Genomic DNA, 19,637 nt, shown 5'->3' on the forward strand with positions numbered 1-19,637 from the left:
ACCCTACGCTGGTGCAATGGCTCTTGGCTTTCTTCCTGCTTCCCGGCCTCATCCGACAAGAGTATGCAGGCAGTTTGCGTGGGGACTGATACCGCTGACCGACACTCCCCACCCCCCAACCCTATATTGGCCTACTTGACCAAAATTCAATACAACACCCCTGGGACATTTAGCTTTGGTCCATCTGACACCACCAGGTTGGAACTCAGACTGTCCAGGAGCTCAGTGATGCCCTGGTCCAGATCTGGGGAGAAGATTCCCCGGGAGACATTCAGTCGTCTCAATCGGAGCATGCCCCGTGGTGTGGCATGCATACAAGGACATAAGAGCTTGAATGGATGATAGAAAAACTTGAAAGTAGCCTGTGCTTTCTTTGCCTGCGCTTGAAATGCTAGTCAACCTCCCCCAGCTATAAGAACCTGTGTCCATCTTAAAGCCTTGCTGCTGAAGAAGCCCAGCTAGCTCAGTCGGGAGAGCATGAGACTCTTAATCTCAGGGTCGTGGGTTCGAGCCCCACGTTGGGCGAGGGGACTTTTGTGCAAATGCCCGCAAGAGCAAAAACACGTGTGTATAGAGAACAGCAAATGGCGTGTTGTGCAAAGGAAGATGAATGTATGGTAACAGAAACCAAAGTTACACCGTCGTGTCTGCACAAGTCCACATCAGCACCATTTAATTTGATGATTCTGGACTAAATTTCAAGAGAGCTTAGCAAAAAAGCAACACTCTAGGTTTACCAGCATCCCTACTCTCACCTAGGGTCACAAACTATGGGTAGTGAATGAAAGCATGAGCTCACAGATATAAGCAGCGCAATGAGTTTTCTCCGTCGGGTGGCAGTGCTCGGCCTCGGAGATTGGATGACAAGCTTAGTATTTCAGGAGGAACTCAGATTACAGCTGCAACTCCTCCACATCGAAAGGAGCCTGCTCAGGTGGTTCGGACATTTGAACATCCAGGATGACTTTGAAGAGGTCATTGGTCAACTCGTCAGGATGGCCGAGTGGTCTAAGGCGCCAGACTCAAGGATAGGCTCCTTCCAGACAAAAGGGACTTCTGGTCTCCAAATGGAGGCGTGGGTTCAAATCCCACTCCTGACATCTACTTTCTTTACTTAAACATATGTTTTCAAGAGCTTCATCAACCTTTGTGTGTTAAACTCAACAAAGTGCGGCTTGTTGAGGTTGCTGTGAAATCAGCTTTGCAGGTTATAGGAACTTTTGTAGTGAAGAGCTTTCGTTAACATGACAGAGCTCTGCTTTCTAAGTGGAAGCCTGAATTGAAATCCCGCTTGTATCTGGCATTTGTCATGGAATACCAGAATTGCCACCTCCACCACTGGCACCCTGTGCTTTTCACAGAGGACAGCGGATTTAACCTTAGAACATATAACACATGTGAAAGCTTCCCGAGAAGTCGTGGGGAACTTTATGCTGAATGTAACATCCTTGATTATGAGTGCTTTGCTGGTGGGTCAGTGATGGTCTGGAGAGGCACATGCATTGAGGTATGCACAGGCCTCTACAGGCAAGGCAACGGCACAATGAGTGCAGTTAGGTATGGGCATGAAATTCTCCGACCCACTGTCAGACCCTACGCTGGTGCAATGGCTCCTGGCTTTCTTCCTGCTTCCCGGCCTCATCCGACAAGAGTATGCAGGCAGTTTGCGTGGGGACTGATACCGCTGACCGACACTCCCCACCCCCCAACCCTATATTGGCCTACTTGACCAAAATTCAATACAACACCCCTGGGACATTTAGCTTTGGTCCATCTGACACCACCAGGTTGGAACTCAGACTGTCCAGGAGCTCAGTGATGCCCTGGTCCAGATCTGGGGAGAAGATTCCCCGGGAGACATTCAGTCGTCTCAATCGGAGCATGCCCCGTGGTGTGGCATGCATACAAGGACATAAGAGCTTGAATGGATGATAGAAAAACTTGAAAGTAGCCTGTGCTTTCTTTGCCTGCGCTTGAAATGCTAGTCAACCTCCTCCAGCTATAAGAACCTGTGTCCATCTTAAAGCCTTGCTGCTGAAGAAGCCCAGCTAGCTCAGTCGGGAGAGCATGAGACTCTTAATCTCAGGGTCGTGGGTTCGAGCCCCACGTTGGGCGAGGGGACTTTTGTGCAAATGCCCGCAAGAGCGAAAACACGTGTGTATAGAGAACAGCAAATGGCGTGTTGTGCAAAGGAAGATGAATGTATGGTAACAGAAACCAAAGTTACACTGTCGTGTCTGCACAAGTCCACGTCTCCACCATTTGATGATTCTGGACTAAATTTCAAGAGAGCTTAGCAAAAAAGCAACACTCTAGGTTTACCAGCATCCCTACTCTCACCTAGGGTCACAAACTATGGGTAGTGAATGAAAGCATGAGCTCACAGATATAAGCAGCGCAATGAGTTTTCTCCGTCGGGTGGCAGTGCTCGGCCTCGGAGATTGGATGACAAGCTTAGTATTTCAGGAGGAACTCAGATTACAGCTGCAACTCCTCCACATCGAAAGGAGCCTGCTGAGGTGGTTCGGACATTTGAACATCCAGGATGACTTTGAAGAGGTGGTTGGTCAACTCGTCAGGATGGCCGAGTGGTCTAAGGCGCCAGACTCAAGGATAGGCTCCTTCCAGACAAAAGGGACTTCTGGTCTCCAAATGGAGGCGTGGGTTCAAATCCCACTCCTGACATCTACTTTCTTTACTTAAAAATATGTTTTCAAGAGCTTCATCAACCTTTGTGTGTTAAACTCAACAAAGTGCGGCTTGTTGAGGTAGCTGTAGGGTTGCTGTGAAATCAGCTTTGCAGGTTATAGGAACTTTTGTAGTGAAGAGCTTTCGTTAACATGACAGAGCTCTGCTTTCTAAGTGGAAGCCTGAATTGAAATCCCGCTTGTATCTGGCATTTGTCATGGAATACCAGAATTGCCACCTCCACCACTGGCACCCTGTGCTTTTCACAGAGGACAGCGGATTTAACCTTAGAACATATAACACATGTGAAAGCTTCCCGAGAAGTCGTGGGGAACGTTATGCTGAATGTAACATCCTTGATTATGAGTGCTTTGCTGGTGGGTCAGTGATGGTCTGGAGAGGCACATGCACTGAGGTATGCACAGGCCTCTACAGGCAAGGCAACGGCACAATGAGTGCAGTTAGGTATGGGCATGAAATTCTCCGACCCACTGTCAGACCCTACGCTGGTGCAATGGCTCCTGGATTTCTTCCTGCTTCCCGGCCTCATCCGACAAGAGTATGCAGGCAGTTTGCGTGGGGACTGATACCGCTGACCGACACTCCCCACCCCCCAACCCTATATTGGCCTACTTGACCAAAATTCAATACAACACCCCTGGGACATTTAGCTTTGGTCCATCTGACACCACCAGGTTGGAACTCAGACTGTCCAGGAGCTCAGTGATGCCCTGGTCCAGATCTGGGGAGAAGATTCCCCGGGAGACATTCAGTCGTCTCAATCGGAGCATGCCCCGTGGTGTGGCATGCATACAAGGACATAAGAGCTTGAATGGATGATAGAAAAACTTGAAAGTAGCCTGTGCTTTCTTTGCCTGCGCTTGAAATGCTAGTCAACCTCCCCCAGCTATAAGAACCTGTGTCCATCTTAAAGCCTTGCTGCTGAAGAAGCCCAGCTAGCTCAGTCGGGAGAGCATGAGACTCTTAATCTCAGGGTCGTGGGTTCGAGCCCCACGTTGGGCGAGGGGACTTTTGTGCAAATGCCCGCAAGAGAGAAAACACGTGTGTATAGAGAACAGCAAATGGCGTGTTGTGCAAAGGAAGATGAATGTATGGTAACAGAAAACAAAGTTACACTGTCGTGTCTGCACAAGTCCAAATCTCCACCATTTAATTTGATGATTCTGGACTAAATTTCAAGAGAGCTTAGCAAAAAAGCAACACTCTAGGTTTACCAGCATCCCTACTCTCACCTAGGGTCACAAACTGTGGGTAGTGAATGAAAGCATGAGCTCACAGATATAAGCAGCGGCAATGAGTTTTCTCCGTCGGGTGGCAGTGCTCGGCCTCGGAGATTGGATGACAAGCTTAGTATTTCAGGAGGAACTCAGATTACAGCTGCAACTCCTCCACATCGAAAGGAGCCTGCTCAGGTGGTTCGGACATTTGAACATCCAGGATGACTTTGAAGAGGTGGTTGGTCAACTCGTCAGGATGGCCGAGTTGTCTGGAAGGCGCCAGACTCAAGGATAGGCTCCTTCCAGACAAAAGGGACTTCTGGTCTCCAAATGGAGGCGTGGGTTCAAATCCCACTCCTGACATCTACTTTCTTTACTTAAAAATATGTTTTCAAGAGCTTCATCAACCTTTGTGTGTTAAACTCAACAAAGTGCGGCTTGTTGAGGTAGCTGTAGGGTTGCTGTGAAATCAGCTTTGCAGGTTATAGGAACTTTTGTAGTGAAGAGCTTTCGTTAACATGACAGAGCTCTGCTTTCTAAGTGGAAGCCTGAATTGAAATCCCGCTTGTATCTGGCATTTGTCATGGAATACCAGAATTGCCACCTCCACCACTGGCACCCTGTGCTTTTCACAGAGGACAGCGGATTTAACCTTAGAACATATAACACATGTGAAAGCTTCCCGAGAAGTCGTGGGGAACGTTATGCTGAATGTAACATCCTTGATTATGAGTGCTTTGCTGGTGGGTCAGTGATGGTCTGGAGAGGCACATGCACTGAGGTATGCACAGGCCTCTACAGGCAAGGCAACGGCACAATGAGTGCAGTTAGGTATGGGCATGAAATTCTCCGACCCACTGTCAGACCCTACGCTGGTGCAATGGCTCCTGGCTTTCTTCCTGCTTCCCGGCCTCATCCGACAAGAGTATGCAGGCAGTTTGCGTGGGGACTGATACCGCTGACCGACACTCCCCACCCCCCAACCCTATATTGGCCTACTTGACCAAAATTCAATACAACACCCCTGGGACATTTAGCTTTGGTCCATCTGACACCACCAGGTTGGAACTCAGACTGTCCAGGAGCTCAGTGATGCCCTGGTCCAGATCTGGGGAGAAGATTCCCCGGGAGACATTCAGTCGTCTCAATCGGAGCATGCCCCGTGGTGTGGCATGCATACAAGGACATAAGAGCTTGAATGGATGATAGAAAAACTTGAAAGTAGCCTGTGCTTTCTTTGCCTGCGCTTGAAATGCTAGTCAACCTCCCCCAGCTATAAGAACCTGTGTCCATCTTAAAGCCTTGCTGCTGAAGAAGCCCAGCTAGCTCAGTCGGGAGATCATGAGACTCTTAATCTCAGGGTCGTGGGTTCGAGCCCCACGTTGGGCGAGGGGACTTTTGTGCAAATGCCCGCAAGAGAGAAAACACGTGTGTATAGAGAACAGCAAATGGCGTGTTGTGCAAAGGAAGATGAATGTATGGTAACAGAAAACAAAGTTACACTGTCGTGTCTGCACAAGTCCAAATCTCCACCATTTAATTTGATGATTCTGGACTAAATTTCAAGAGAGCTTAGCAAAAAAGCAACACTCTAGGTTTACCAGCATCCCTACTCTCACCTAGGGTCACAAACTGTGGGTAGTGAATGAAAGCATGAGCTCACAGATATAAGCAGCGGCAATGAGTTTTCTCCGTCGGGTGGCAGTGCTCGGCCTCGGAGATTGGATGACAAGCTTAGTATTTCAGGAGGAACTCAGATTACAGCTGCAACTCCTCCACATCAAAAGGAGCCTGCTGAGGTGGTTCGGACATTTGAACATCCAGGATGACTTTGAAGAGGTGGTTGGTCAACTTGTCAGGATGGCCGAGTGGTCTAAGGCGCCAGACTCAAGGATAGGCTCCTTCCAGACAAAAGGGACTTCTGGTCTCCAAATGGAGGCGTGGGTTCAAATCCCACTCCTGACATCTACTTTCTTTACTTAAAAATATGTTTTCAAGAGCTTCATCAACCTTTGTGTGTTAAACTCAACAAAGTGCGGCTTGTTGAGGTAGCTGTAGGGTTGCTGTGAAATCAGCTTTGCAGGTTATAGGAACTTTTGTAGTGAAGAGCTTTCGTTAACATGACAGAGCTCTGCTTTCTAAGTGGAAGCCTGAATTGAAATCCCGCTTGTATCTGGCATTTGTCATGGAATACCAGAATTGCCACCTCCACCACTGGCACCCTGTGCTTTTCACAGAGGACAGCGGATTTAACCTTAGAACACATAACACATGTGAAAGCTTCCCGAGAAGTCGTGGGGAACTTTATGCTGAATGTAACATCCTTGATTATGAGTGCTTTGCTGGTGGGTCAGTGATGGTCTGGAGAGGCACATGCACTGAGGTATGCACAGGCCTCTACAGGCAAGGCAACGGCACAATGAGTGCAGTTAGGTATGGGCATGAAATTCTCCGACCCACTGTCAGACCCTACGCTGGTGCAATGGCTCCTGGCTTTCTTCCTGCTTCCCGGCCTCATCCGACAAGAGTATGCAGGCAGTTTGCGTGGGGACTGATACCGCTGACCGACACTCCCCACCCCCCAACCCTATATTGGCCTACTTGACCAAAATTCAATACAACACCCCTGGGACATTTAGCTTTGGTCCATCTGACACCACCAGGTTGGAACTCAGACTGTCCAGGAGCTCAGTGATGCCCTGGTCCAGATCTGGGGAGAAGATTCCCCGGGAGACATTCAGTCGTCTCAATCGGAGCATGCCCCGTGGTGTGGCATGCATACAAGGACATAAGAGCTTGAATGGATGATAGAAAAACTTGAAAGTAGCCTGTGCTTTCTTTGCCTGCGCTTGAAATGCTAGTCAACCTCCCCCAGCTATAAGAACCTGTGTCCATCTTAAAGCCTTGCTGCTGAAGAAGCCCAGCTAGCTCAGTCGGGAGAGCATGAGACTCTTAATCTCAGGGTCGTGGGTTCGAGCCCCACGTTGGGCGAGGGGACTTTTGTGCAAATGCCCGCAAGAGAGAAAACACGTGTGTATAGAGAACAGCAAATGGCGTGTTGTGCAAAGGAAGATGAATGTATGGTAACAGAAAACAAAGTTACACTGTCGTGTCTGCACAAGTCCAAATCTCCACCATTTAATTTGATGATTCTGGACTAAATTTCAAGAGAGCTTAGCAAAAAAGCAACACTCTAGGTTTACCAGCATCCCTACTCTCACCTAGGGTCACAAACTGTGGGTAGTGAATGAAAGCATGAGCTCACAGATATAAGCAGCGGCAATGAGTTTTCTCCGTCGGGTGGCAGTGCTCGGCCTCGGAGATTGGATGACAAGCTTAGTATTTCAGGAGGAACTCAGATTACAGCTGCAACTCCTCCACATCGAAAGGAGCCTGCTGAGGTGGTTGGGACATTTGAACATCCAGGATGACTTTGAAGAGGTGGTTGGTCAACTCGTCAGGATGGCCGAGTGGTCTAAGGCGCCAGACTCAAGGATAGGCTCCTTCCAGACAAAAGGGACTTCTGGTCTCCAAATGGAGGCGTGGGTTCAAATCCCACTCCTGACATCTACTTTCTTTACTTAAAAATATGTTTTCAAGAGCTTCATCAACCTTTGTGTGTTAAACTCAACAAAGTGCGGCTTGTTGAGGTAGCTGTAGGGTTGCTGTGAAATCAGCTTTGCAGGTTATAGGAACTTTTGTAGTGAAGAGCTTTCGTTAACATGACAGAGCTCTGCTTTCTAAGTGGAAGCCTGAATTGAAATCCCGCTTGTATCTGGCATTTGTCATGGAATACCAGAATTGCCACCTCCACCACTGGCACCCTGTGCTTTTCACAGAGGACAGCGGATTTAACCTTAGAACACATAACACATGTGAAAGCTTCCCGAGAAGTCGTGGGGAACTTTATGCTGAATGTAACATCCTTGATTATGAGTGCTTTGCTGGTGGGTCAGTGATGGTCTGGAGAGGCACATGCACTGAGCTATGCACAGGCCTCTACAGGCAAGGCAACGGCACAATGAGTGCAGTTAGGTATGGGCATGAAATTCTCCGACCCACTGTCAGACCCTACGCTGGTGCAATGGCTCTTGGCTTTCTTCCTGCTTCCCGGCCTCATCCGACAAGAGTATGCAGGCAGTTTGCGTGGGGACTGATACCGCTGACCGACACTCCCCACCCCCCAACCCTATATTGGCCTACTTGACCAAAATTCAATACAATAAATGTCCCCTGGGACATTTAGCTTTGGTCCATCTGACACCACCAGGTTGGAACTCAGACTGTCCAGGAGCTCAGTGATGCCCTGGTCCAGATCTGGGGAGAAGATTCCCCGGGAGACATTCAGTCGTCTCAATCGGAGCATGCCCCGTGGTGTGGCATGCATACAAGGACATAAGAGCTTGAATGGATGATAGAAAAACTTGAAAGTAGCCTGTGCTTTCTTTGCCTGCGCTTGAAATGCTAGTCAACCTCCCCCAGCTATAAGAACCTGTGTCCATCTTAAAGCCTTGCTGCTGAAGAAGCCCAGCTAGCTCAGTCGGGAGAGCATGAGACTCTTAATCTCAGGGTCGTGGGTTCGAGCCCCACGTTGGGCGAGGGGACTTTTGTGCAAATGCCCGCAAGAGAGAAAACACGTGTGTATAGAGAACAGCAAATGGCGTGTTGTGCAAAGGAAGATGAATGTATGGTAACAGAAAACAAAGTTACACTGTCGTGTCTGCACAAGTCCAAATCTCCACCATTTAATTTGATGATTCTGGACTAAATTTCAAGAGAGCTTAGCAAAAAAGCAACACTCTAGGTTTACCAGCATCCCTACTCTCACCTAAGGTCACAAACTGTGGGTAGTGAATGAAAGCATGAGCTCACAGATATAAGCAGCGGCAATGAGTTTTCTCCGTCGGGTGGCAGTGCTCGGCCTCGGAGATTGGATGACAAGCTTAGTATTTCAGGAGGAACTCAGATTACAGCTGCAACTCCTCCACATCGAAAGGAGCCTGCTGAGGTGGTTGGGACATTTGAACATCCAGGATGACTTTGAAGAGGTGGTTGGTCAACTCGTCAGGATGGCCGAGTGGTCTAAGGCGCCAGACTCAAGGATAGGCTCCTTCCAGACAAAAGGGACTTCTGGTCTCCAAATGGAGGCGTGGGTTCAAATCCCACTCCTGACATCTACTTTCTTTACTTAAAAATATGTTTTCAAGAGCTTCATCAACCTTTGTGTGTTAAACTCAACAAAGTGCGGCTTGTTGAGGTAGCTGTAGGGTTGCTGTGAAATCAGCTTTGCAGGTTATAGGAACTTTTGTAGTGAAGAGCTTTCGTTAACATGACAGAGCTCTGCTTTCTAAGTGGAAGCCTGAATTGAAATCCCGCTTGTATCTGGCATTTGTCATGGAATACCAGAATTGCCACCTCCACCACTGGCACCCTGTGCTTTTCACAGAGGACAGCGGATTTAACCTTAGAACACATAACACATGTGAAAGCTTCCCGAGAAGTCGTGGGGAACTTTATGCTGAATGTAACATCCTTGATTATGAGTGCTTTGCTGGTGGGTCAGTGATGGTCTGGAGAGGCACATGCACTGAGGTATGCACAGGCCTCTACAGGCAAGGCAACGGCACAATGAGTGCAGTTAGGTATGGGCATGAAATTCTCCGACCCACTGTCAGACCCTACGCTGGTGCAATGGCTCTTGGCTTTCTTCCTGCTTCCCGGCCTCATCCGACAAGAGTATGCAGGCAGTTTGCGTGGGGACTGATACCGCTGACCGACACTCCCCACCCCCCAACCCTATATTGGCCTACTTGACCAAAATTCAATACAACACCCCTGGGACATTTAGCTTTGGTCCATCTGACACCACCAGGTTGGAACTCAGACTGTCCAGGAGCTCAGTGATGCCCTGGTCCAGATCTGGGGAGAAGATTCCCCGGGAGACATTCAGTCGTCTCAATCGGAGCATGCCCCGTGGTGTGGCATGCATACAAGGACATAAGAGCTTGAATGGATGATAGAAAAACTTGAAAGTAGCCTGTGCTTTCTTTGCCTGCGCTTGAAATGCTAGTCAACCTCCCCCAGCTATAAGAACCTGTGTCCATCTTAAAGCCTTGCTGCTGAAGAAGCCCAGCTAGCTCAGTCGGGCGAGCATGAGACTCTTAATCTCAGGGTCGTGGGTTCGAGCCCCACGTTGGGCGAGGGGACTTTTGTGCAAATGCCCGCAAGAGCGAAAACACGTGTGTATAGAGAACAGCAAATGGCGTGTTGTGCAAAGGAAGATGAATGTATGGTAACAGAAAACAAAGTTACACTGTCGTGTCTGCACAAGTCCAAATCTCCACCATTTAATTTGATGATTCTGGACTAAATTTCAAGAGAGCTTAGCAAAAAAGCAACACTCTAGGTTTACCAGCATCCCTACTCTCACCTAGGGTCACAAACTGTGGGTAGTGAATGAAAGCATGAGCTCACAGATATAAGCAGCGGCAATGAGTTTTCTCCGTCGGGTGGCAGTGCTCGGCCTCGGAGATTGGATGACAAGCTTAGTATTTCAGGAGGAACTCAGATTACAGCTGCAACTCCTCCACATCGAAAGGAGCCTGCTGAGGTGGTTGGGACATTTGAACATCCAGGATGACTTTGAAGAGGTGGTTGGTCAACTCGTCAGGATGGCCGAGTGGTCTAAGGCGCCAGACTCAAGGATAGGCTCCTTCCAGACAAAAGGGACTTCTGGTCTCCAAATGGAGGCGTGGGTTCAAATCCCACTCCTGACATCTACTTTCTTTACTTAAAAATATGTTTTCAAGAGCTTCATCAACCTTTGTGTGTTAAACTCAACAAAGTGCGGCTTGTTGAGGTAGCTGTAGGGTTGCTGTGAAATCAGCTTTGCAGGTTATAGGAACTTTTGTAGTGAAGAGCTTTCGTTAACATGACAGAGCTCTGCTTTCTAAGTGGAAGCCTGAATTGAAATCCCGCTTGTATCTGGCATTTGTCATGGAATACCAGAATTGCCACCTCCACCACTGGCACCCTGTGCTTTTCACAGAGGACAGCGGATTTAACCTTAGAACACATAACACATGTGAAAGCTTCCCGAGAAGTCGTGGGGAACTTTATGCTGAATGTAACATCCTTGATTATGAGTGCTTTGCTGGTGGGTCAGTGATGGTCTGGAGAGGCACATGCACTGAGGTATGCACAGGCCTCTACAGGCAAGGCAACGGCACAATGAGTGCAGTTAGGTATGGGCATGAAATTCTCCGACCCACTGTCAGACCCTACGCTGGTGCAATGGCTCTTGGCTTTCTTCCTGCTTCCCGGCCTCATCCGACAAGAGTATGCAGGCAGTTTGCGTGGGGACTGATACTGCTGACCGACACTCCCCACCCCCCAACCCTATATTGGCCTACTTGACCAAAATTCAATACAACACCCCTGGGACATTTAGCTTTGGTCCATCTGACACCACCAGGTTGGAACTCAGACTGTCCAGGAGCTCAGTGATGCCCTGGTCCAGATCTGGGGAGAAGATTCCCCGGGAGACATTCAGTCGTCTCAATCGGAGCATGCCCCGTGGTGTGGCATGCATACAAGGACATAAGAGCTTGAATGGATGATAGAAAAACTTGAAAGTAGCCTGTGCTTTCTTTGCCTGCGCTTGAAATGCTAGTCAACCTCCCCCAGCTATAAGAACCTGTGTCCATCTTAAAGCCTTGCTGCTGAAGAAGCCCAGCTAGCTCAGTCGGGAGAGCATGAGACTCTTAATCTCAGGGTCGTGGGTTCGAGCCCCACGTTGGGCGAGGGGACTTTTGTGCAAATGCCCGCAAGAGAGAAAACACGTGTGTATAGAGAACAGCAAATGGCGTGTTGTGCAAAGGAAGATGAATGTATGGTAACAGAAAACAAAGTTACACTGTCGTGTCTGCACAAGTCCAAATCTCCACCATTTAATTTGATGATTCTGGACTAAATTTCAAGAGAGCTTAGCAAAAAAGCAACACTCTAGGTTTACCAGCATCCCTACTCTCACCTAGGGTCACAAACTGTGGGTAGTGAATGAAAGCATGAGCTCACAGATATAAGCAGCGGCAATGAGTTTTCTCCGTCGGGTGGCAGTGCTCGGCCTCGGAGATTGGATGACAAGCTTAGTATTTCAGGAGGAACTCAGATTACAGCTGCAACTCCTCCACATCGAAAGGAGCCTGCTGAGGTGGTTGGGACATTTGAACATCCAGGATGACTTTGAAGAGGTGGTTGGTCAACTCGTCAGGATGGCCGAGTGGTCTAAGGCGCCAGACTCAAGGATAGGCTCCTTCCAGACAAAAGGGACTTCTGGTCTCCAAATGGAGGCGTGGGTTCAAATCCCACTCCTGACATCTACTTTCTTTACTTAAAAATATGTTTTCAAGAGCTTCATCAACCTTTGTGTGTTAAACTCAACAAAGTGCGGCTTGTTGAGGTAGCTGTAGGGTTGCTGTGAAATCAGCTTTGCAGGTTATAGGAACTTTTGTAGTGAAGAGCTTTCGTTAACATGACAGAGCTCTGCTTTCTAAGTGGAAGCCTGAATTGAAATCCCGCTTGTATCTGGCATTTGTCATGGAATACCAGAATTGCCACCTCCACCACTGGCACCCTGTGCTTTTCACAGAGGACAGCGGATTTAACCTTAGAACACATAACACATGTGAAAGCTTCCCGAGAAGTCGTGGGGAACTTTATGCTGAATGTAACATCCTTGATTATGAGTGCTTTGCTGGTGGGTCAGTGATGGTCTGGAGAGGCACATGCACTGAGGTATGCACAGGCCTCTACAGGCAAGGCAACGGCACAATGAGTGCAGTTAGGTATGGGCATGAAATTCTCCGACCCACTGTCAGACCCTACGCTGGTGCAATGGCTCTTGGCTTTCTTCCTGCTTCCCGGCCTCATCCGACAAGAGTATGCAGGCAGTTTGCGTGGGGACTGATACTGCTGACCGACACTCCCCACCCCCCAACCCTATATTGGCCTACTTGACCAAAATTCAATACAACACCCCTGGGACATTTAGCTTTGGTCCATCTGACACCACCAGGTTGGAACTCAGACTGTCCAGGAGCTCAGTGATGCCCTGGTCCAGATCTGGGGAGAAGATTCCCCGGGAGACATTCAGTCGTCTCAATCGGAGCATGCCCCGTGGTGTGGCATGCATACAAGGACATAAGAGCTTGAATGGATGATAGAAAAACTTGAAAGTAGCCTGTGCTTTCTTTGCCTGCGCTTGAAATGCTAGTCAACCTCCCCCAGCTATAAGAACCTGTGTCCATCTTAAAGCCTTGCTGCTGAAGAAGCCCAGCTAGCTCAGTCGGGAGAGCATGAGACTCTTAATCTCAGGGTCGTGGGTTCGAGCCCCACGTTGGGCGAGGGGACTTTTGTGCAAATGCCCGCAAGAGAGAAAACACGTGTGTATAGAGAACAGCAAATGGCGTGTTGTGCAAAGGAAGATGAATGTATGGTAACAGAAAACAAAGTTACACTGTCGTGTCTGCACAAGTCCAAATCTCCACCATTTAATTTGATGATTCTGGACTAAATTTCAAGAGAGCTTAGCAAAAAAGCAACACTCTAGGTTTACCAGCATCCCTACTCTCACCTAGGGTCACAAACTGTGGGTAGTGAATGAAAGCATGAGCTCACAGATATAAGCAGCGGCAATGAGTTTTCTCCGTCGGGTGGCAGTGCTCGGCCTCGGAGATTGGATGACAAGCTTAGTATTTCAGGAGGAACTCAGATTACAGCTGCAACTCCTCCACATCGAAAGGAGCCTGCTGAGGTGGTTGGGACATTTGAACATCCAGGATGACTTTGAAGAGGTGGTTGGTCAACTCGTCAGGATGGCCGAGTGGTCTAAGGCGCCAGACTCAAGGATAGGCTCCTTCCAGACAAAAGGGACTTCTGGTCTCCAAATGGAGGCGTGGGTTCAAATCCCACTCCTGACATCTACTTTCTTTACTTAAAAATATGTTTTCAAGAGCTTCATCAACCTTTGTGTGTTAAACTCAACAAAGTGCGGCTTGTTGAGGTTGCTGTGAAATCAGCTTTGCAGGTTATAGGAACTTTTGTAGTGAAGAGCTTTCGTTAACATGACAGAGCTCTGCTTTCTAAGTGGAAGCCTGAATTGAAATCCCGCTTGTATCTGGCATTTGTCATGGAATACCAGAATTGCCACCTCCACCACTGGCACCCTGTGCTTTTCACAGAGGACAGCGGATTTAACCTTAGAACACATAACACATGTGAAAGCTTCCCGAGAAGTCGTGGGGAACTTTATGCTGAATGTAACATCCTTGATTATGAGTGCTTTGCTGGTGGGTCAGTGATGGTCTGGAGAGGCACATGCACTGAGGTATGCACAGGCCTCTACAGGCAAGGCAACGGCACAATGAGTGCAGTTAGGTATGGGCATGAAATTCTCCGACCCACTGTCAGACCCTACGCTGGTGCAATGGCTCTTGGCTTTCTTCCTGCTTCCCGGCCTCATCCGACAAGAGTATGCAGGCAGTTTGCGTGGGGACTGATACCGCTGACCGACACTCCCCACCCCCCAACCCTATATTGGCCTACTTGACCAAAATTCAATACAACACCCCTGGGACATTTAGCTTTGGTCCATCTGACACCACCAGGTTGGAACTCAGACTGTCCAGGAGCTCAGTGATGCCCTGGTCCAGATCTGGGGAGAAGATTCCCCGGGAGACATTCAGTCGTCTCAATCGGAGCATGCCCCGTGGTGTGGCATGCATACAAGGACATAAGAGCTTGAATGGATGATAGAAAAACTTGAAAGTAGCCTGTGCTTTCTTTGCCTGCGCTTGAAATGCTAGTCAACCTCCCCCAGCTATAAGAACCTGTGTCCATCTTAAAGCCTTGCTGCTGAAGAAGCCCAGCTAGCTCAGTCGGGAGAGCATGAGACTCTTAATCTCAGGGTCGTGGGTTCGAGCCCCACGTTGGGCGAGGGGACTTTTGTGCAAATGCCCGCAAGAGAGAAAACACGTGTGTATAGAGAACAGCAAATGGCGTGTTGTGCAAAGGAAGATGAATGTATGGTAACAGAAAACAAAGTTACACTGTCGTGTCTGCACAAGTCCAAATCTCCACCATTTAATTTGATGATTCTGGACTAAATTTCAAGAGAGCTTAGCAAAAAAGCAACACTCTAGGTTTACCAGCATCCCTACTCTCACCTAGGGTCACAAACTGTGGGTAGTGAATGAAAGCATGAGCTCACAGATATAAGCAGCGGCAATGAGTTTTCTCCGTCGGGTGGCAGTGCTCGGCCTCGGAGATTGGATGACAAGCTTAGTATTTCAGGAGGAACTCAGATTACAGCTGCAACTCCTCCACATCGAAAGGAGCCTGCTCAGGTGGTTGGGACATTTGAACATCCAGGATGACTTTGAAGAGGTGGTTGGTCAACTCGTCAGGATGGCCGAGTGGTCTAAGGCGCCAGACTCAAGGATAGGCTCCTTCCAGACAAAAGGGACTTCTGGTCTCCAAATGGAGGCGTGGGTTCAAATCCCACTCCTGACATCTACTTTCTTTACTTAAAAATATGTTTTCAAGAGCTTCATCAACCTTTGTGTGTTAAACTCAACAAAGTGCGGCTTGTTGAGGTAGCTGTAGGGTTGCTGTGAAATCAGCTTTGCAGGTTATAGGAACTTTTGTAGTGAAGAGCTTTCGTTAACATGACAGAGCTCTGCTTTCTAAGTGGAAGCCTGAATTGAAATCCCGCTTGTATCTGGCATTTGTCATGGAATACCAGAATTGCCACCTCCACCACTGGCACCCTGTGCTTTTCACAGAGGACAGCGGATTTAACCTTAGAACACATAACACATGTGAAAGCTTCCCGAGAAGTCGTGGGGAACTTTATGCTGAATGTAACATCCTTGATTATGAGTGCTTTGCTGGTGGGTCAGTGATGGTCTGGAGAGGCACATGCACTGAGGTATGCACAGGCCTCTACAGGCAAGGCAACGGCACAATGAGTGCAGTTAGGTATGGGCATGAAATTCTCCGACCCACTGTCAGACCCTACGCTGGTGCAATGGCTCTTGGCTTTCTTCCTGCTTCCCGGCCTCATCCGACAAGAGTATGCAGGCAGTTTGCGTGGGGACTGATACCGCTGACCGACACTCCCCACCCCCCAACCCTATATTGGCCTACTTGACCAAAATTCAATACAATAAATGTCCCCTGGGACATTTAGCTTTGGTCCATCTGACACCACCAGGTTGGAACTCAGACTGTCCAGGAGCTCAGTGATGCCCTGGTCCAGATCTGGGGAGAAGATTCCCCGGGAGACATTCAGTCGTCTCAATCGGAGCATGCCCCGTGGTGTGGCATGCATACAAGGACATAAGAGCTTGAATGGATGATAGAAAAACTTGAAAGTAGCCTGTGCTTTCTTTGCCTGCGCTTGAAATGCTAGTCAACCTCCCCCAGCTATAAGAACCTGTGTCCATCTTAAAGCCTTGCTGCTGAAGAAGCCCAGCTAGCTCAGTCGGGAGAGCATGAGACTCTTAATCTCAGGGTCGTGGGTTCGAGCCCCACGTTGGGCGAGGGGACTTTTGTGCAAATGCCCGCAAGAGCGAAAACACGTGTGTATAGAGAACAGCAAATGGCGTGTTGTGCAAAGGAAGATGAATGTATGGTAACAGAAAACAAAGTTACACTGTCGTGTCTGCACAAGTCCAAATCTCCACCATTTAATTTGATGATTCTGGACTAAATTTCAAGAGAGCTTAGCAAAAAAGCAACACTCTAGGTTTACCAGCATCCCTACTCTCACCTAGGGTCACAAACTGTGGGTAGTGAATGAAAGCATGAGCTCACAGATATAAGCAGCGGCAATGAGTTTTCTCCGTCGGGTGGCAGTGCTCGGCCTCGGAGATTGGATGACAAGCTTAGTATTTCAGGAGGAACTCAGATTACAGCTGCAACTCCTCCACATCGAAAGGAGCCTGCTGAGGTGGTTGGGACATTTGAACATCCAGGATGACTTTGAAGAGGTGGTTGGTCAACTCGTCAGGATGGCCGAGTGGTCTAAGGCGCCAGACTCAAGGATAGGCTCCTTCCAGACAAAAGGGACTTCTGGTCTCCAAATGGAGGCGTGGGTTCAAATCCCACTCCTGACATCTACTTTCTTTACTTAAAAATATGTTTTCAAGAGCTTCATCAACCTTTGTGTGTTAAACTCAACAAAGTGCGGCTTGTTGAGGTAGCTGTAGGGTTGCTGTGAAATCAGCTTTGCAGGTTATAGGAACTTTTGTAGTGAAGAGCTTTCGTTAACATGACAGAGCTCTGCTTTCTAAGTGGAAGCCTGAATTGAAATCCCGCTTGTATCTGGCATTTGTCATGGAATACCAGAATTGCCACCTCCACCACTGGCACCCTGTGCTTTTCACAGAGGACAGCGGATTTAACCTTAGAACACATAACACATGTGAAAGCTTCCCGAGAAGTCGTGGGGAACTTTATGCTGAATGTAACATCCTTGATTATGAGTGCTTTGCTGGTGGGTCAGTGATGGTCTGGAGAGGCACATGCACTGAGGTATGCACAGGCCTCTACAGGCAAGGCAACGGCACAATGAGTGCAGTTAGGTATGGGCATGAAATTCTCCGACCCACTGTCAGACCCTACGCTGGTGCAATGGCTCTTGGCTTTCTTCCTGCTTCCCGGCCTCATCCGACAAGAGTATGCAGGCAGTTTGCGTGGGGACTGATACCGCTGACCGACACTCCCCACCCCCCAACCCTATATTGGCCTACTTGACCAAAATTCAATACAACACCCCTGGGACATTTAGCTTTGGTCCATCTGACACCACCAGGTTGGAACTCAGACTGTCCAGGAGCTCAGTGATGCCCTGGTCCAGATCTGGGGAGAAGATTCCCCGGGAGACATTCAGTCGTCTCAATCGGAGCATGCCCCGTGGTGTGGCATGCATACAAGGACATAAGAGCTTGAATGGATGATAGAAAAACTTGAAAGTAGCCTGTGCTTTCTTTGCCTGCGCTTGAAATGCTAGTCAACCTCCCCCAGCTATAAGAACCTGTGTCCATCTTAAAGCCTTGCTGCTGAAGAAGCCCAGCTAGCTCAGTCGGGCGAGCATGAGACTCTTAATCTCAGGGTCGTGGGTTCGAGCCCCACGTTGGGCGAGGGGACTTTTGTGCAAATGCCCGCAAGAGCGAAAACACGTGTGTATAGAGAACAGCAAATGGCGTGTTGTGCAAAGGAAGATGAATGTATGGTAACAGAAAACAAAGTTACACTGTCGTGTCTGCACAAGTCCAAATCTCCACCATTTAATTTGATGATTCTGGACTAAATTTCAAGAGAGCTTAGCAAAAAAGCAACACTCTAGGTTTACCAGCATCCCTACTCTCACCTAGGGTCACAAACTGTGGGTAGTGAATGAAAGCATGAGCTCACAGATATAAGCAGCGGCAATGAGTTTTCTCCGTCGGGTGGCAGTGCTCGGCCTCGGAGATTGGATGACAAGCTTAGTATTTCAGGAGGAACTCAGATTACAGCTGCAACTCCTCCACATCGAAAGGAGCCTGCTGAGGTGGTTGGGACATTTGAACATCCAGGATGACTTTGAAGAGGTGGTTGGTCAACTCGTCAGGATGGCCGAGTGGTCTAAGGCGCCAGACTCAAGGATAGGCTCCTTCCAGACAAAAGGGACTTCTGGTCTCCAAATGGAGGCGTGGGTTCAAATCCCACTCCTGACATCTACTTTCTTTACTTAAAAATATGTTTTCAAGAGCTTCATCAACCTTTGTGTGTTAAACTCAACAAAGTGCGGCTTGTTGAGGTAGCTGTAGGGTTGCTGTGAAATCAGCTTTGCAGGTTATAGGAACTTTTGTAGTGAAGAGCTTTCGTTAACATGACAGAGCTCTGCTTTCTAAGTGGAAGCCTGAATTGAAATCCCGCTTGTATCTGGCATTTGTCATGGAATACCAGAATTGCCACCTCCACCACTGGCACCCTGTGCTTTTCACAGAGGACAGCGGATTTAACCTTAGAACACATAACACATGTGAAAGCTTCCCGAGAAGTCGTGGGGAACTTTATGCTGAATGTAACATCCTTGATTATGAGTGCTTTGCTGGTGGGTCAGTGATGGTCTGGAGAGGCACATGCACTGAGGTATGCACAGGCCTCTACAGGCAAGGCAACGGCACAATGAGTGCAGTTAGGTATGGGCATGAAATTCTCCGACCCACTGTCAGACCCTACGCTGGTGCAATGGCTCTTGGCTTTCTTCCTGCTTCCCGGCCTCATCCGACAAGAGTATGCAGGCAGTTTGCGTGGGGACTGATACTGCTGACCGACACTCCCCACCCCCCAACCCTATATTGGCCTACTTGACCAAAATTCAATACAACACCCCTGGGACATTTAGCTTTGGTCCATCTGACACCACCAGGTTGGAACTCAGACTGTCCAGGAGCTCAGTGATGCCCTGGTCCAGATCTGGGGAGAAGATTCCCCGGGAGACATTCAGTCGTCTCAATCGGAGCATGCCCCGTGGTGTGGCATGCATACAAGGACATAAGAGCTTGAATGGATGATAGAAAAACTTGAAAGTAGCCTGTGCTTTCTTTGCCTGCGCTTGAAATGCTAGTCAACCTCCCCCAGCTATAAGAACCTGTGTCCATC

General features: G+C 48.6%; 24 non-coding genes across 24 annotated transcripts; all 24 read left to right on the forward strand.

The window, feature by feature from the left end:
- Positions 1–452: 452 nt before the first annotated feature.
- On the forward strand, positions 453–525 carry trnak-cuu (transfer RNA lysine (anticodon CUU)). Its single transcript has one exon. It is a non-coding gene; the product is annotated as a tRNA-Lys (tRNA).
- A 464-nt stretch (positions 526–989) lies between these two features.
- Positions 990–1,100, forward strand: trnal-caa (transfer RNA leucine (anticodon CAA)). The gene is made up of 2 exons: positions 990–1,027; positions 1,055–1,100. It is a non-coding gene; the product is annotated as a tRNA-Leu (tRNA).
- Positions 1,101–2,042: 942 nt separating this feature from the next.
- trnak-cuu (transfer RNA lysine (anticodon CUU)) lies at positions 2,043–2,115 on the forward strand. The gene has a single exon. It is a non-coding gene; the product is annotated as a tRNA-Lys (tRNA).
- A 459-nt stretch (positions 2,116–2,574) lies between these two features.
- Positions 2,575–2,685, forward strand: trnal-caa (transfer RNA leucine (anticodon CAA)). Its single transcript has 2 exons — positions 2,575–2,612; positions 2,640–2,685. It is a non-coding gene; the product is annotated as a tRNA-Leu (tRNA).
- A 953-nt stretch (positions 2,686–3,638) lies between these two features.
- Positions 3,639–3,711, forward strand: trnak-cuu (transfer RNA lysine (anticodon CUU)). The gene has a single exon. It is a non-coding gene; the product is annotated as a tRNA-Lys (tRNA).
- Positions 3,712–4,176: 465 nt separating this feature from the next.
- Positions 4,177–4,289, forward strand: trnal-caa (transfer RNA leucine (anticodon CAA)). Its single transcript has 2 exons — positions 4,177–4,216; positions 4,244–4,289. It is a non-coding gene; the product is annotated as a tRNA-Leu (tRNA).
- Positions 4,290–5,242: 953 nt separating this feature from the next.
- trnak-cuu (transfer RNA lysine (anticodon CUU)) lies at positions 5,243–5,315 on the forward strand. The gene has a single exon. It is a non-coding gene; the product is annotated as a tRNA-Lys (tRNA).
- A 465-nt stretch (positions 5,316–5,780) lies between these two features.
- trnal-caa (transfer RNA leucine (anticodon CAA)) lies at positions 5,781–5,891 on the forward strand. The gene is made up of 2 exons: positions 5,781–5,818; positions 5,846–5,891. It is a non-coding gene; the product is annotated as a tRNA-Leu (tRNA).
- Positions 5,892–6,844: 953 nt separating this feature from the next.
- On the forward strand, positions 6,845–6,917 carry trnak-cuu (transfer RNA lysine (anticodon CUU)). The gene has a single exon. It is a non-coding gene; the product is annotated as a tRNA-Lys (tRNA).
- Positions 6,918–7,382: 465 nt separating this feature from the next.
- Positions 7,383–7,493, forward strand: trnal-caa (transfer RNA leucine (anticodon CAA)). Its single transcript has 2 exons — positions 7,383–7,420; positions 7,448–7,493. It is a non-coding gene; the product is annotated as a tRNA-Leu (tRNA).
- Positions 7,494–8,451: 958 nt separating this feature from the next.
- trnak-cuu (transfer RNA lysine (anticodon CUU)) lies at positions 8,452–8,524 on the forward strand. The gene has a single exon. It is a non-coding gene; the product is annotated as a tRNA-Lys (tRNA).
- Positions 8,525–8,989: 465 nt separating this feature from the next.
- Positions 8,990–9,100, forward strand: trnal-caa (transfer RNA leucine (anticodon CAA)). Its single transcript has 2 exons — positions 8,990–9,027; positions 9,055–9,100. It is a non-coding gene; the product is annotated as a tRNA-Leu (tRNA).
- Positions 9,101–10,053: 953 nt separating this feature from the next.
- On the forward strand, positions 10,054–10,126 carry trnak-cuu (transfer RNA lysine (anticodon CUU)). The gene has a single exon. It is a non-coding gene; the product is annotated as a tRNA-Lys (tRNA).
- A 465-nt stretch (positions 10,127–10,591) lies between these two features.
- trnal-caa (transfer RNA leucine (anticodon CAA)) lies at positions 10,592–10,702 on the forward strand. Its single transcript has 2 exons — positions 10,592–10,629; positions 10,657–10,702. It is a non-coding gene; the product is annotated as a tRNA-Leu (tRNA).
- A 953-nt stretch (positions 10,703–11,655) lies between these two features.
- trnak-cuu (transfer RNA lysine (anticodon CUU)) lies at positions 11,656–11,728 on the forward strand. The gene has a single exon. It is a non-coding gene; the product is annotated as a tRNA-Lys (tRNA).
- A 465-nt stretch (positions 11,729–12,193) lies between these two features.
- On the forward strand, positions 12,194–12,304 carry trnal-caa (transfer RNA leucine (anticodon CAA)). The gene is made up of 2 exons: positions 12,194–12,231; positions 12,259–12,304. It is a non-coding gene; the product is annotated as a tRNA-Leu (tRNA).
- Positions 12,305–13,257: 953 nt separating this feature from the next.
- trnak-cuu (transfer RNA lysine (anticodon CUU)) lies at positions 13,258–13,330 on the forward strand. Its single transcript has one exon. It is a non-coding gene; the product is annotated as a tRNA-Lys (tRNA).
- Positions 13,331–13,795: 465 nt separating this feature from the next.
- trnal-caa (transfer RNA leucine (anticodon CAA)) lies at positions 13,796–13,906 on the forward strand. Its single transcript has 2 exons — positions 13,796–13,833; positions 13,861–13,906. It is a non-coding gene; the product is annotated as a tRNA-Leu (tRNA).
- A 942-nt stretch (positions 13,907–14,848) lies between these two features.
- trnak-cuu (transfer RNA lysine (anticodon CUU)) lies at positions 14,849–14,921 on the forward strand. Its single transcript has one exon. It is a non-coding gene; the product is annotated as a tRNA-Lys (tRNA).
- A 465-nt stretch (positions 14,922–15,386) lies between these two features.
- On the forward strand, positions 15,387–15,497 carry trnal-caa (transfer RNA leucine (anticodon CAA)). The gene is made up of 2 exons: positions 15,387–15,424; positions 15,452–15,497. It is a non-coding gene; the product is annotated as a tRNA-Leu (tRNA).
- Positions 15,498–16,455: 958 nt separating this feature from the next.
- trnak-cuu (transfer RNA lysine (anticodon CUU)) lies at positions 16,456–16,528 on the forward strand. Its single transcript has one exon. It is a non-coding gene; the product is annotated as a tRNA-Lys (tRNA).
- A 465-nt stretch (positions 16,529–16,993) lies between these two features.
- Positions 16,994–17,104, forward strand: trnal-caa (transfer RNA leucine (anticodon CAA)). Its single transcript has 2 exons — positions 16,994–17,031; positions 17,059–17,104. It is a non-coding gene; the product is annotated as a tRNA-Leu (tRNA).
- Positions 17,105–18,057: 953 nt separating this feature from the next.
- On the forward strand, positions 18,058–18,130 carry trnak-cuu (transfer RNA lysine (anticodon CUU)). The gene has a single exon. It is a non-coding gene; the product is annotated as a tRNA-Lys (tRNA).
- Positions 18,131–18,595: 465 nt separating this feature from the next.
- Positions 18,596–18,706, forward strand: trnal-caa (transfer RNA leucine (anticodon CAA)). Its single transcript has 2 exons — positions 18,596–18,633; positions 18,661–18,706. It is a non-coding gene; the product is annotated as a tRNA-Leu (tRNA).
- Positions 18,707–19,637: the final 931 nt, after the last annotated feature.

This window comes from Maylandia zebra, linkage group LG22, assembly GCF_041146795.1.
Source record: "Maylandia zebra isolate NMK-2024a linkage group LG22, Mzebra_GT3a, whole genome shotgun sequence".
Classification (NCBI taxonomy): domain Eukaryota; kingdom Metazoa; phylum Chordata; class Actinopteri; order Cichliformes; family Cichlidae; genus Maylandia; species Maylandia zebra.